The sequence below is a fragment of the Peromyscus maniculatus genome, chromosome 16, assembly GCF_049852395.1.
Source record: "Peromyscus maniculatus bairdii isolate BWxNUB_F1_BW_parent chromosome 16, HU_Pman_BW_mat_3.1, whole genome shotgun sequence".
Classification (NCBI taxonomy): Eukaryota; Metazoa; Chordata; class Mammalia; order Rodentia; family Cricetidae; genus Peromyscus; species Peromyscus maniculatus.
Window position 1 is genome coordinate 2,901,388 of NC_134867.1, and position 12,151 is coordinate 2,913,538.

Sequence of the window (12,151 nt, forward strand, 5' to 3'; positions counted from 1 at the left end):
TATAAAAAGACACAGGCTAACAGAATGGATTAGAAAACAGGACCCATCCATATGCTGCATACAAGAAACACACCTTAACTCCAAAGACAGACACTACCTCCGAGTAAAGGGCTGGGAAAAGGTTTTCCAAGCAAATGGACCTAAGAAACAAGCTGGTGTAGCTATCCTAATATCTAATAAAATAGACTTCAAACTAAAATCAATCAAAAGAGACCAGGATGGACATTACATATTCATCACAGGAAAAATCCACCAAGATGAAGTCTCGATTCTAAACATTTATGCTCCAAATACAAAAGCACCCACATTCATAAAAGAAACACTACTAAAGTTTAAAACGCACATCAAACCCCACACATTAGTAGTGGGAGATTTTAACACACCACTCTCACCAAAAGATAGATCTACCAGACTGAAACTTAACAAAGAAATAAAGGACCTAACAGATGTTATGACTCAAATGGACCTAACAGATATCTACAGAATATTCCATCCTAACACAAAAGAATATATCTTCTTCTCAGCACCCTATGGAACCTTCTCAAAAATTGACCACATGCTTGGACACAAAACAAATCTCAACAGATACAAAAAAATTGGAATAACCTCCTGTATTTTATCAGACCACCATGCCTTAAAGTTAGAACTCAATAACAACAAAAATTATAGAAAACCCACAAACTCATGGAAACTGAATAATACCCACCTGAAACATCAATGGGTCAAGGAAGAAATAAAGACAGAAATTAAAGAATTCCTAGAATTCAATGAAAATGAAAGTACAACATACCCAAACTTATGGGACACTATGAAAGCAGTGCTAAGAGGAAAATTCATAGCTTTAAATGCACACATAAAGAAGATGGAGCAATCCAATACCAATGAATTAACAACACAACTGAAAGCTCTAGAACAAAAAGAAACAAACTCACCCAGGAGAAATAGACGCCAGGAAATAATCAAATTGAGGGCTGAAATCAACGAAATAGAAAACAAGAGAACAATACAAAAAATCAATGAAACAAAGAGTTGGTTCTTTGAAAAAATCAACAAGATAGACAAACCACTAGCCAAATTAACCAAAAGGCAAAGAGAGAACACCCAAATTCACAAAATCAGAAATGAAAAGGGAGACATAACAACAGACAATGAGGAAATCCAGAGAATCATCAGATCATACTTCAAAAACCTGTACTCCACAAAAATGGAAAACCAGGAAGAAATGGATAATTTTCTGGATAAATACCAAATATCAAAATTAAATCAAGACCAGATAAACCATTTAAATAGACCAATAACCCCTAAAGAAATAGAAACAGTCATCAAAAGTCTCCCAACTAAAAAAAGCCCAGGACCAGATGGTTTCAGTGCAGAATTCTACCAGACTTTCAAAGAAGAACTAATACCAATCCTCTTCAAAGTGTTCCACACAATAGAAACAGAAGGAACACTACCAAACTCTTTTTATGAGGCTACAATTACCCTGATACCCAAACCACACAAAGATGCAACAAAGAAAGAGAACTACAGACCAATCTCCCTCATGTACATTGATGCAAAAATACTCAACAAAATATTGGCAAACCGAATCCAAGGATACATCAAAACAATCATCCATCACGACCAAGTAGGATTCATCTCAGGGATGCAAGGATGGTTCAACATACGGAAATCAGTCAATGTAATACACCATATAAACAAACTGAAAGAAAAAAACCACATGATCATCTCCCTAGATGCTGAAAAAGCCTTTGACAAAATCCAACACCCCTTCATGATAAAGGTCTTAGAAAGAATAGGAATACAAGGAACATTTCTAAACATAATAAAAGCAATTTATAGCAAGCCAACAGCAAACATCAAATTAAATGGAGAGAAACTCAAAGCAATACCACTAAATTCAGGAACAAGACAAGGCTGTCCACTCTCCCCATATTTATTCAATATAGTACTAGAAGTTCTAGCTAGAGCAATAAGACAACAAAAGGAGATCAAAGGGATACAAATTGGCAAGGAAGAAGTCAAACTTTCACTATTTGCAGATGATATGATAGTATACATAAGTGACCCCAAAAACTCTACCAGGGAACTTCTACAGCTGATAAACTCCTTCAGTAAAGTGGCAGGATACAAGATCAACTCAAAAAAATCAGTAGCCCTCCTATACACAAATGATAAAAGGGCTGAGAAAGAAGTCAGAGAAACATCACCCTTTACAATAGCCACAAATAATATAAAATACCTTGGGATAACACTAACTAAACAAGTGAAAGACCTTTTTGATAAGAACTTTAAATCTCTAAAGAAAGAAATTGAAGAAGATATCAGAAAATGGAAGGATCTCCCATGCTCATGGATAGGTAGGATTAACATAGTAAAAATGGCAATCTTACCAAAAGCAATCTACACATTCAATGCAATCCCCATCAAAATCCCAACACAATTCTTCACAGACTTGGAAAGAAAAATACTCAACTTTATATGGAAAAACAAAAGACCCAGGATAGCTAAAAGAATCCTATACGATAAAGCAACTTTTGGAGGCATCACCATCCCGGACCTCAAACTCTACTATAGAGCTATAGTAATAAAAGCAGCTTGGTACTGGTATAAAAACCGACATATGGACCAATGGAATCGAATTGAAGACCCTGACATTAATCCATGCACATATGAACACCTGGTTTTTGACAAAGGAGCCAAAACTATACAATGGAACAAAGAAAGTATCTTCAACAAATGGTGCTGGCATAACTGGATGTCAATATGTAAAAGATTACAAATAGATCCATATCTGTCACCATGCACAAAACTCAAGTCCAAGTGGATCAAAGACCTAAACATAAATCCAGTTACACTAAACTTAATAGAAAAGAAGATAGGAAGCACTCTTGAACGCATTGGCACTGGAGACCATTTCCTAAACAAAACACCAACAGCACAGACCCTGAGCACAACCATTAATAAATGGGACCTCTCAAAACTGAGAAGCTTTTGCAGGGCAAAAGACACAGTCAATAAGACAAAAAGACAGCCAACAGATTGGGAAAAGATCTTCACCAACCCCACATCTGACAGAGGATTGATCTCCACAATATATAAAGAACTCAAGAAACTAGACATCAAAGCACTGAACAGTCCAATTAAAAAATGGGCTAAAGAGCTAAACAGAGAATTCACAAAACAAGAACTACAAATGGCTGAAAGACATTTAAAGAAATGCTCAACGTCCTTAATCATCAGAGAAATGCAAATCAAAACGACTCTGAGATACCACCTTACACCTGTTAGAATGGCTAAGATCAAAAACACCAATGACAACCAATGTTGGAGAGGATGTGGAGCAAAGGGAACACTCCTCCACTGTTGGTGGGAATGTAAACTTGTACAACCACTGTGGAAATCAGTATGGTGGTTTCTCAGAAAATTAGGAATCGAACTACCTCAAGACCCAGCCATCCCACTCTTGGGCATATACCTAAAGAATGCTGATACATACCATAAAGATACATGCTCAGCTATGTTCATAGCAGCACTATTTGTAATAGCCAGAACCTGGAAACAACCTAGATGCCCATCAACGGAAGAATGGATGAAAAAAATGTGGTACATATACACAATGGAGTACTACTCAGCAGAGAAAAACAATGAAAGCATGAAATTTGCAGGCAAATGGATGGAACTAGAAAAAATCATCCTGAGTGAGGTAACCCAAACCCAGAAAGACAGTTATGGTATGTACTCACTCATTGGTGGATTCTAGATATAAAATGAACAATCAGACCACAACCCATAGAACCATAGAGGCTATATATATAGCATGGAGGTCCCTAGGACGACTGTGGCATATAATAAATTTCAGTTTTACTCAATTATTGAAAAAAAATAGCCAAATGAATGGAAACACATGAACTATGAACCAAAGGCTGAGGGGCTCCCAGCTGGATCAGGCCCTCTGAATAGGTGAGACAGTTGATTGGCTTGATCAGTTTGAGAGGTATCTAGGCAGTGGGACCAAGTCCTGTGCTCATTCCATGAGTTGGCTGTTTGAAACCAGGAACTTATGCAGGGACACTTGGCTTAGTCTGGGAGGAAGGGACTGGACCTCTCTGGACTGAGTCTACCAAGTTGATCACAGTCCTCGGGGGAGGACTTGTCCTGGAGGAGGTGGGAATGAAGGGTGGGCTGGGGGTAAGGGGAGGGTGTGGGAGGGGGGAGAATAGGGGAACCCATGGCTGATATGTAGAACTGAATGGTATTGTAAAATAAAAAATATATATCACAAAAAAAAGAAATAAAAATCAATAGAAAAGTAAAAAAAAAAAAAAAAGAACTGTAAAATTAAGGAAAATGAAGCCATTGAGTTATTGATCATATAGACATACATAAACATGCAACGTGTGTGTGTGTGTGTGTGTGTGTGTGTGTGTAACTTTCCTCACAGTGGAGATAACCTAATTGGGAAAAAGGTCCCTCTTTGTCTTTTTTGTTGTAAACCTCACCTATAATGGCTGAGCCATCTCTTGTCATCCTACAGTTGACATTCTGGTAGAGTGGAAAAGACAGCAAACAGTAAACAATTAAACATATGATATTATAATATACTAAATAATATGGAGGCACATAAACACAGAAAGAAGAACCAGGAGTTTCCGGGAGTCATAATTTTGAGAAAGAAGGTAGCAGGCAGGCCGGGATTTACTATGACACTAACAAAGCAGAAGTCTCAGGAACCCACACTCTGTTTTGTACCCCTTCCCACACACTTTTATAAATGTTGCAAACTTATGTTGTATGTTGTTTATTTTAAATATAGAATGTTCCACAAATTTTCACGTCATTCTTGCATGGAAGCTATGCTAATTTTCTCTGTATCATTCCAATTTTAGTGTAGGTGCCGCTGAAGCAATATGCTGTGGTAACTGAAGTCAGTCACATTGCTGTCATTGTCTTTCCTGCTCTCCTTCAGTCAATTGGCTTGTGTGGATGGCACTGAGTAGATGTTAGGCATGCTTAGGTCATAGCTAAGAGGCAGTTAAGTTAGAAGTATTTTTCTTTGGGTTTAGTGATGTATTTTTCTGTAGCTCACTATCACTTTTGCTTCTAGCATGGCAATAAAGGTTTCACAAACCAGCAAGTTCTAGAACTAGATGGTAGGGATGTCCAACCCCTATGATAGTTGATTTTCTGAGACAGGGTCTCAGGTAGTCCAGAAGAGCCTTGAATTCACCATGTAGCTGAAGATAACCTTAAACAACTGAGTTTCCCACTTTTACCTCCCTAGTACTAGGGTTTGCCCAGTTTGTACAGTGCTGGGGTTCAAACTCCAGGCTCCATGCATTCTAGACAAATATTCTAGCAACTGAACTACATTTCAAGGTACCTCAATGGCAATTTTAACATAATTTTTATTAATTTTTAATATGCTTAATTTTTTTTATTAAGAAGTCTTCTATTTCTTACTTAAGGGTACCCTGAGCCACACCCAAGCACACTGGCTCCACACCTGGCTCCAACTCATCATTTGAGTCTGAGTTCCCACAGCAGCTCTACTGACAGTGTATTAACCAAAACCCAATTCCTTGCCTTCCTTGGACTCTGACTTCTCTTGTGATCTGCTCCCCATCTCACATAGTCTAGCTATTACAAATTTATGGATAATAAAGCATAAAAATATTTACAAAGATAAGCTAAAATCATATATAATATGCCACTGCAATAACCATACCAGGGTTAATGAATGTTTCAATCAAAGGGTGTTTATGATCATTAATCAAAGTATAAGAAAATTTGATATTCCTTAAAACCTTAGTGTTTTTATGGGATTCCTGATGTGAGAAAGAATGGGTCTCTGATTCTTGAGCCTTGTCTTGGACTCTCTTACTCCTGTTTTTTTGTTTTGTCCAATTCCAATATGTAAGTTTTTGCTTTATCTTATTTTGTTATTACTCATTAGAAGCTTGTTCATTTTCTAATGAGAGAAATTTCTAGTCTTAAGAAAATGTAATAGAAGTTTTCTTAAATATGACAACAGTCCTAAAATTTTACATGAATATTATGAATTACAAGTTGTTAAGAAGCTGAAACTTTTTTCAACTATGGTTGATCTAAAATTTAAGTGTGTTTATAAACCATACTAGAGGAAAGAATGGTGTAGGGCCCTGGCCCCCCATTTTGGGTAGTTGTTGCCTTGCTTGCTAACCTTGGCCAGATGTCCTCCCTATGCTGATTCCCTGCCGGTTTCCTTTCTCCTGAATGCACACCGGAGGTTCCTTGTTTGTGTGTCCTGCATATTGGACGTTAACAGTTTAGATGCAAGAATGTAGAACATCTGTATCTAGCTTCTGCCCTCCAGGGTTCTCCCATTGTGCTCTAAGCTTGTATTTAAGGCCTCCTCCTTCCTGCAATAAATGGCATTTGGCATTCTGCTGAGGCTAATGACTCACTGTTTCTTGTCTCTGTTTTTTGATCCACAGCCCCTTGCTTGGACATGGTGAATGGGTGGTGGTAGCATGGGCATTACTGCTACAGAATGGGACACCTTTTTTTCTTTATAGAAAACTTTACAAAATTGTCACCTATAAAAGAAGGAACATCTAGAAAAGCATTAAAGAGGTATATGTGGTCAGTTATTAATAAAAAAAATATTTCATTATACTTTTGAATTTGTGATATTTGAAATAGTTTAAGTTTTCAGATGTCATTTTTGTTCTAAGTCAACACTCACTTTCATATGTAAATATCTAATTTGATATTTTTAATATTCTTTGTATTTGTAAGGAGGGTCTCAAGATTGTATGAGCTTCAGATGCTGAAAAATCTAGATCAATTCTGGGATATCAGAGAAGAATTTATTGATAAGGTGAGACTTGAATAAATCAGAAGGCAGGAAAATCACTAGGAAAAATCTTTTCCAAGTAAATGAAACATAAAAGGGAAGGGCATCAATTAAGAAGGTGTATTCTAGGCAGTCATACTTCCTTGTGCATTCTTTTTTCTTTCTCTTTTATTGAAAATACATGTTTTTCTCATATTATATACCCAGATTATGGTTTCCCCTCTCTTTGGTCCTTCCAGTTTCTCCCCACCTCCCCTCCCACCTGGATCTACTCCTTTTTGTCTCTCATAAGAAAACAAACAGGCTTCTAAGGAATAATAATAAAATAAATAAAATATAAAAACTATCACATTGGAATTGGACAAAACTAAAAATAGGAGGAAAAGAGCTGAAGAGAAGGCTCAGGAATCAGAGATCTACTTTCCCACACTCAGGAATCCAATAAAAACACTAAACTGGAAGCCATAATATAGATGCAAAGGACCTGGTGCAGATCTATGCAGGCCCTGGGCACATAGTCTCTGTGAGTTCCTATGTGCTTTGATCTTGTTGACTTAGAAGGCCTTGTTTCCTCCATTCCCACTTTTCTGACTCTTACACCTTTTCTTCCTCCTCTTTCACAGGGTTCCATAAGCCAAGAGGGAAGGAATCTGATGGAGAAAACCCATTTAGTCCTGAGTGTTCCAAGGTCTATTGCTCTGTGTAATGTCTGGCTGTGGGTCTCTGTGTTTGTTCTCATCTGCAGCAGGAAGAAGCTTCTCTGATGACGGCTGAGAAAGGGACTGCTCAATGAATGTAGCAGAATGTCATGTCATTAGGAATCACTTTACTGCTTTTTTTCCCTTTCCTTTTCCTTTTTTTTTTTTTTTTTTTTGAACATTAGTATTTGGTTCTACCCTAGGTCCCTGTGTGCTCTAATAGTATTGTCATATATAGGTTCTATTCTATGGAGTGGGCCTTCAGTCCAATCAGAGAGTGCTGGTTATATTGGTGCTAGGGTTTGTGGCTTGGTTAGTAATTATGTTTCTCTTTTGGTAACGTGCAGAGTACTTTCCTGAAACAAAGACACTAGAAAGCAGAAGTGAAGGCTCTGTGTAGGCAACAGCTTGACTTCTCCATGTTCAATGAGTTGTCTTCAGCAATGGGGCCTTCTATCAGTTTGGGGAGAGCAACCTATGTAATCTTGGAAACAGCCTGGATTGTTTGGGTATCCCCATGGGGCCCTTTGGTCAACAACTCAATTAGATGTAACCCAATCCCAGTACTGGAAGCTTCATTTGGTCACAAGAAATGGCCACTTTAGGCGACGTCTCCCCCATTATTTGGTGATTTCTTTTAGATTGCTTTCATTGGGTTTCCATACTAACCCTCAAATGACCCTTAATTTTAGTTGTCTTTCCTCATATTCTTCCCTTGTCCTCTTCTCCCTTCCCCATCCCCATTTGATCCTCACTTCCCAGCTCCCAACCCCCATCCATCCATAAATATCTATTTTGTTTCCCTTTCCTAGGAAGATCTGCCTTCTCCTAGTCCTTACTATGTATTTAACCTCTGTGGTTCCATGGATTGTAGCTTGGCTATCATCGACTTAACAGGAAATATTCACATATAAGTGAATACATACAATCTTTGTCTTTGTGAGTCTGAGATACTTTATTCAGGATGATTTTTTTTTAGTTCCACCCATTTACATGCATATTTCATTATTTTTACAGTTGAGTAATACTCCATTGTGTAAACATACCACATTTTCTTTATCCAGCCATCTGTTGAGGGACATCTAGATTGTTTCCAGTTTCTGGCTATTATTAATAGCAGCAATGAACACGGTTGAGCAAGTGCCTCTGTGGTAGAATGAAGCGTCTTTTGGATATAATGCCAGAGTGGTATAGCTGGATATTGAGGTAGATTGATTCTCATCCATCTTCCTGAGGAACCATCACAGTGATTTCAATAGTAGCCTTATAAGTTTGCACTCCCACCAGCAATGAATGAATGTTCTCCTTGCTCCACATTCTCACCAACATGAGCTGTCACTTGTTTTATTGATCTTCTATTCTGATAGGTGAAAGATGAAATCTCAAAGTAGTTTTAATTTGCGTTTCCTGGATGGCTAAGGATGTTGAACATTTAAGTGTTTCTCAGTCATATGAGTTTCCTCTTTTGAGAGTTCTCTGTTTAAATCTGATAAGATGAGAAATGTAAAGTTTAAGTGACTTTAAAAGGCATCCTGTTTGAGAAGTACATTGCCATAGGAACTTGGCATTGGTCTGTCTCTTGGGCCTTGAAAGCCATAGATATAACAGATAACACTATTTGCCTATTTAACTTTTAGTTTCCTTTTGCCGAGCTAACAGAACTCTGATAGTATTTGGACTTTCAGTGTGCCTGACTAAAAAAAAATCTATTTTCCCAACCTTCTTTGCAAAGGTCATATGATGCAATTGTTATTAGTCAAGTCAAATGGGGGGTCCCAAGTGGGGCTTCTGAAGAAACACTTCTGACATGCTAATTCAGCATGGGCATTGTGATACACTCCTATAATCCTGACAGTCCAGAGGTTGAAGGAAGAGGATTGCCGAGGGTACACAGCAAGTTTGTACAACTAATTAATTAGCTAATTAATCAATTAGAAACATAGCTCAGTTGAAAAGTTTTCCTTTCCTTGGCCTTTATATTTTTGCCTGAAATTTTTCTGTGAGGCTGTAAGCCTGCAGCTCTTCCCAGCTAATGCAGAGACTTTCATACTCTCATACACTCTAAGGATCACACAACAAAAACACAAAAGTGTCTTGGGTCATCAGTGATTATGGAGGCACTGTGCTAACCTAAAATGCCAGTGTCAGGACAGAAAAAGAAAGTCTCATCATTCATTATTGTTTTCAGAACTCTCTACTGATCAGCTGGATGAAATTCCTAACTGGAATGTTACATAACAAAAGAGGAAGAGGAGAAGGAGGAGAAAGAGGAAGAGGAGCAGGAAACAGAAAAAAGAATGAAGGAAACCTGATATGCATATGGATATTTAGTTTTTTTAGTGAAGTACAAACTCAGAATTCTAGTCACAAAATTCTGCAGATAGAAAACGTTTTCTCCCATATCTACTTTCTTGGAGCAGTTCATAGAGAATATCTATGAGGTTTTGTTTTAAATATTTTAATTGAATATTTTAAGTGTGGACAGTGTGACAGAAAGCACTAGTGTTGAATATGCTAAATTGCTAAATGACAACATTCAAGAAGCTCAAACATCATATATCTTTTTCAAAGAATGTAGAAGTATTTGTCACTGACAGTTTCGCTGTTCAGAAAAAGGATGGGTATTTTACTTAGTTAATGAGTAAATAGTTCTTACTGTTTATAATTTACAATTTTAATCATAAAAAAATTCCTTGTTACCCAGATACTCACATTAACTACATGTCTTATCTGCAGCCTTAAACAGAGAACCACCCAGAGAGAACACAGAGCCTGCAAAAGCAGAAGCACTTCTAGCTGTTGACATCAGGCAAAGATGAAGAGCAGTTCTCATACACATACAAGAAGAGGTGATACAGTAACCAAGAACAGACTGTTAATCTGCTACTGAAAAGAAGCACACTAGTGTAGGGAATTGGTGGCAGTAAGTAACCTTTTAAAGTACCTCACAACAAAGCACCTGCATGGTAGAAAATGTCTTCTTGGCTTAAGTTTTAAAGGTAACAAAGCCATTCACTGCAAGGGCTAAGGAGGTGGCCAAAAAACATGCCTCTGGCTGCTTTAAGTGGTGCCCCTCACTGCAGATGAGTACCTTCTGCAGGAGTGATTTTCAGGCTCGTTCTAAAATGGTTAAGAAAAATGAGAAACATGGTGCAAGTACATTTTTGGCTCAGCATAAACCATTCATTGATTTGTGGGCTGCAAGTCCTCCAGGGGGTGTTACAAATCCATATGATAGCTAGATTTTTACATTTGGATCTCTTCTTTAGCTGATGGATGTGTAAAATTTCATGTTAGCCTGGCTACCCCCTATTGGCTACACATCTGAGGAGGTTCAAGTGTATGAGTTATTTCTTCCAAAGTCAATTGTAATTTACACTCACTAAATTGCCTCCAGATCCACCTTTTAAAGATAGTAGACTCAAAATTGCATTCATTTTGGCCCATACTGCCCATTTGTGTTTAAACCACAGCCCTACTTTGGAGAGCCGCCATCGCTAATGGAAAGACATTATGTGGCTGAAGATCCACATTTTCCACAGGAGAGCAGAATGCTGGCAAGTTAAATGGCCAATGTACGAGCAGTTTTCAGCCCAGCAAAAGCTCAGCTTTAATATCGAGAAAGCAGGCTCCAGGAGAAGTAAAGGCCTGGGATATCAGGCCTCAGTCCATCTTGTGCCAGGAAATCAAAGCATCGCAGTTTCACACCATGAAAAATTTACCCTTGGCCTGAAAATAGTTTTGAGATGGGATAGAATTTTGCTTTGCTTTCCTTTCTTTCTTTCTTTCTTTCTTTCTTTCTTTCTTTCTTTCTTTCTTTCTTTCTTTCTTTCTTTCTTTCTTTCTTTCTTTCTTTCTTTCTTTCTTTCTCTTTCTTTCTTTCTTTCTTTCTTTCTTCCTTTCTCTCTCTCTCTCTCTCTCTCTCTCTCTCTCTCTCTCTCTCTCTCTCTCTCTCCTCTTTCTCTCTCTCTCTCTCTTTCTTTCTTTCATCCCTTTCTCTTAGTGCTCATTTTACCACTCAAAGCACTCTTGAAATTTACTTTTCTACCCAGTTTAATCCATCTTCCTGCCTGGCTTTTAAAATTAGCATCATTAATACATATGCATGTCTTTCTCATTGCAACTAAAAAGCAGCCAAGCTACTCACCTTTCTCCCTCCAAAGCCCAAACGTCAAATTCCCACCATCAGGGACATTTGTAGTTCTACTGTCTTCTACCTGCTTGCTATGGTTGGGGTTAGTGGAATCTAAAGTGAAAGTTTAGTGGGCTTATCAGAAAGGAGTATTTTCTTCAAGACTAAAATTATTAAAAGTATAAAAACAGCCATAGATGATTAAGCCACTGGTCTAAAACAACTGCATCAATCTCCAACTGAAACCACTATGTACCTGAAGAGATTAACTTATCCCATGGCATTGAGCTCCAGGCCACATCAAAATATGATGAGTCTGGGAAAGGTTGTTTTTCAGAAGTGAGGGGGTGCTGTCAAGGGGTGTACAAGTAGGCTTTCTCATTTTCAAATCCAGCTTTGCTGACTGGCTCCAAAAGTACATTTGGGGAGAAAAAAGAGTAAATCAGGGAGACAATGAGCTTTATCTCACCAAACACCTGACAA

General features: G+C 37.9%; 1 non-coding gene across 1 annotated transcript; it reads right to left on the reverse strand.

Annotated features, from left to right (window-relative positions):
* Positions 1 to 4,806: 4,806 nt before the first annotated feature.
* LOC121823315 (U6 spliceosomal RNA) lies at positions 4,807 to 4,909 on the reverse strand. Its single transcript, XR_006064725.1, has one exon. It is a non-coding gene; the product is annotated as a U6 spliceosomal RNA (small nuclear RNA).
* Positions 4,910 to 12,151: the final 7,242 nt, after the last annotated feature.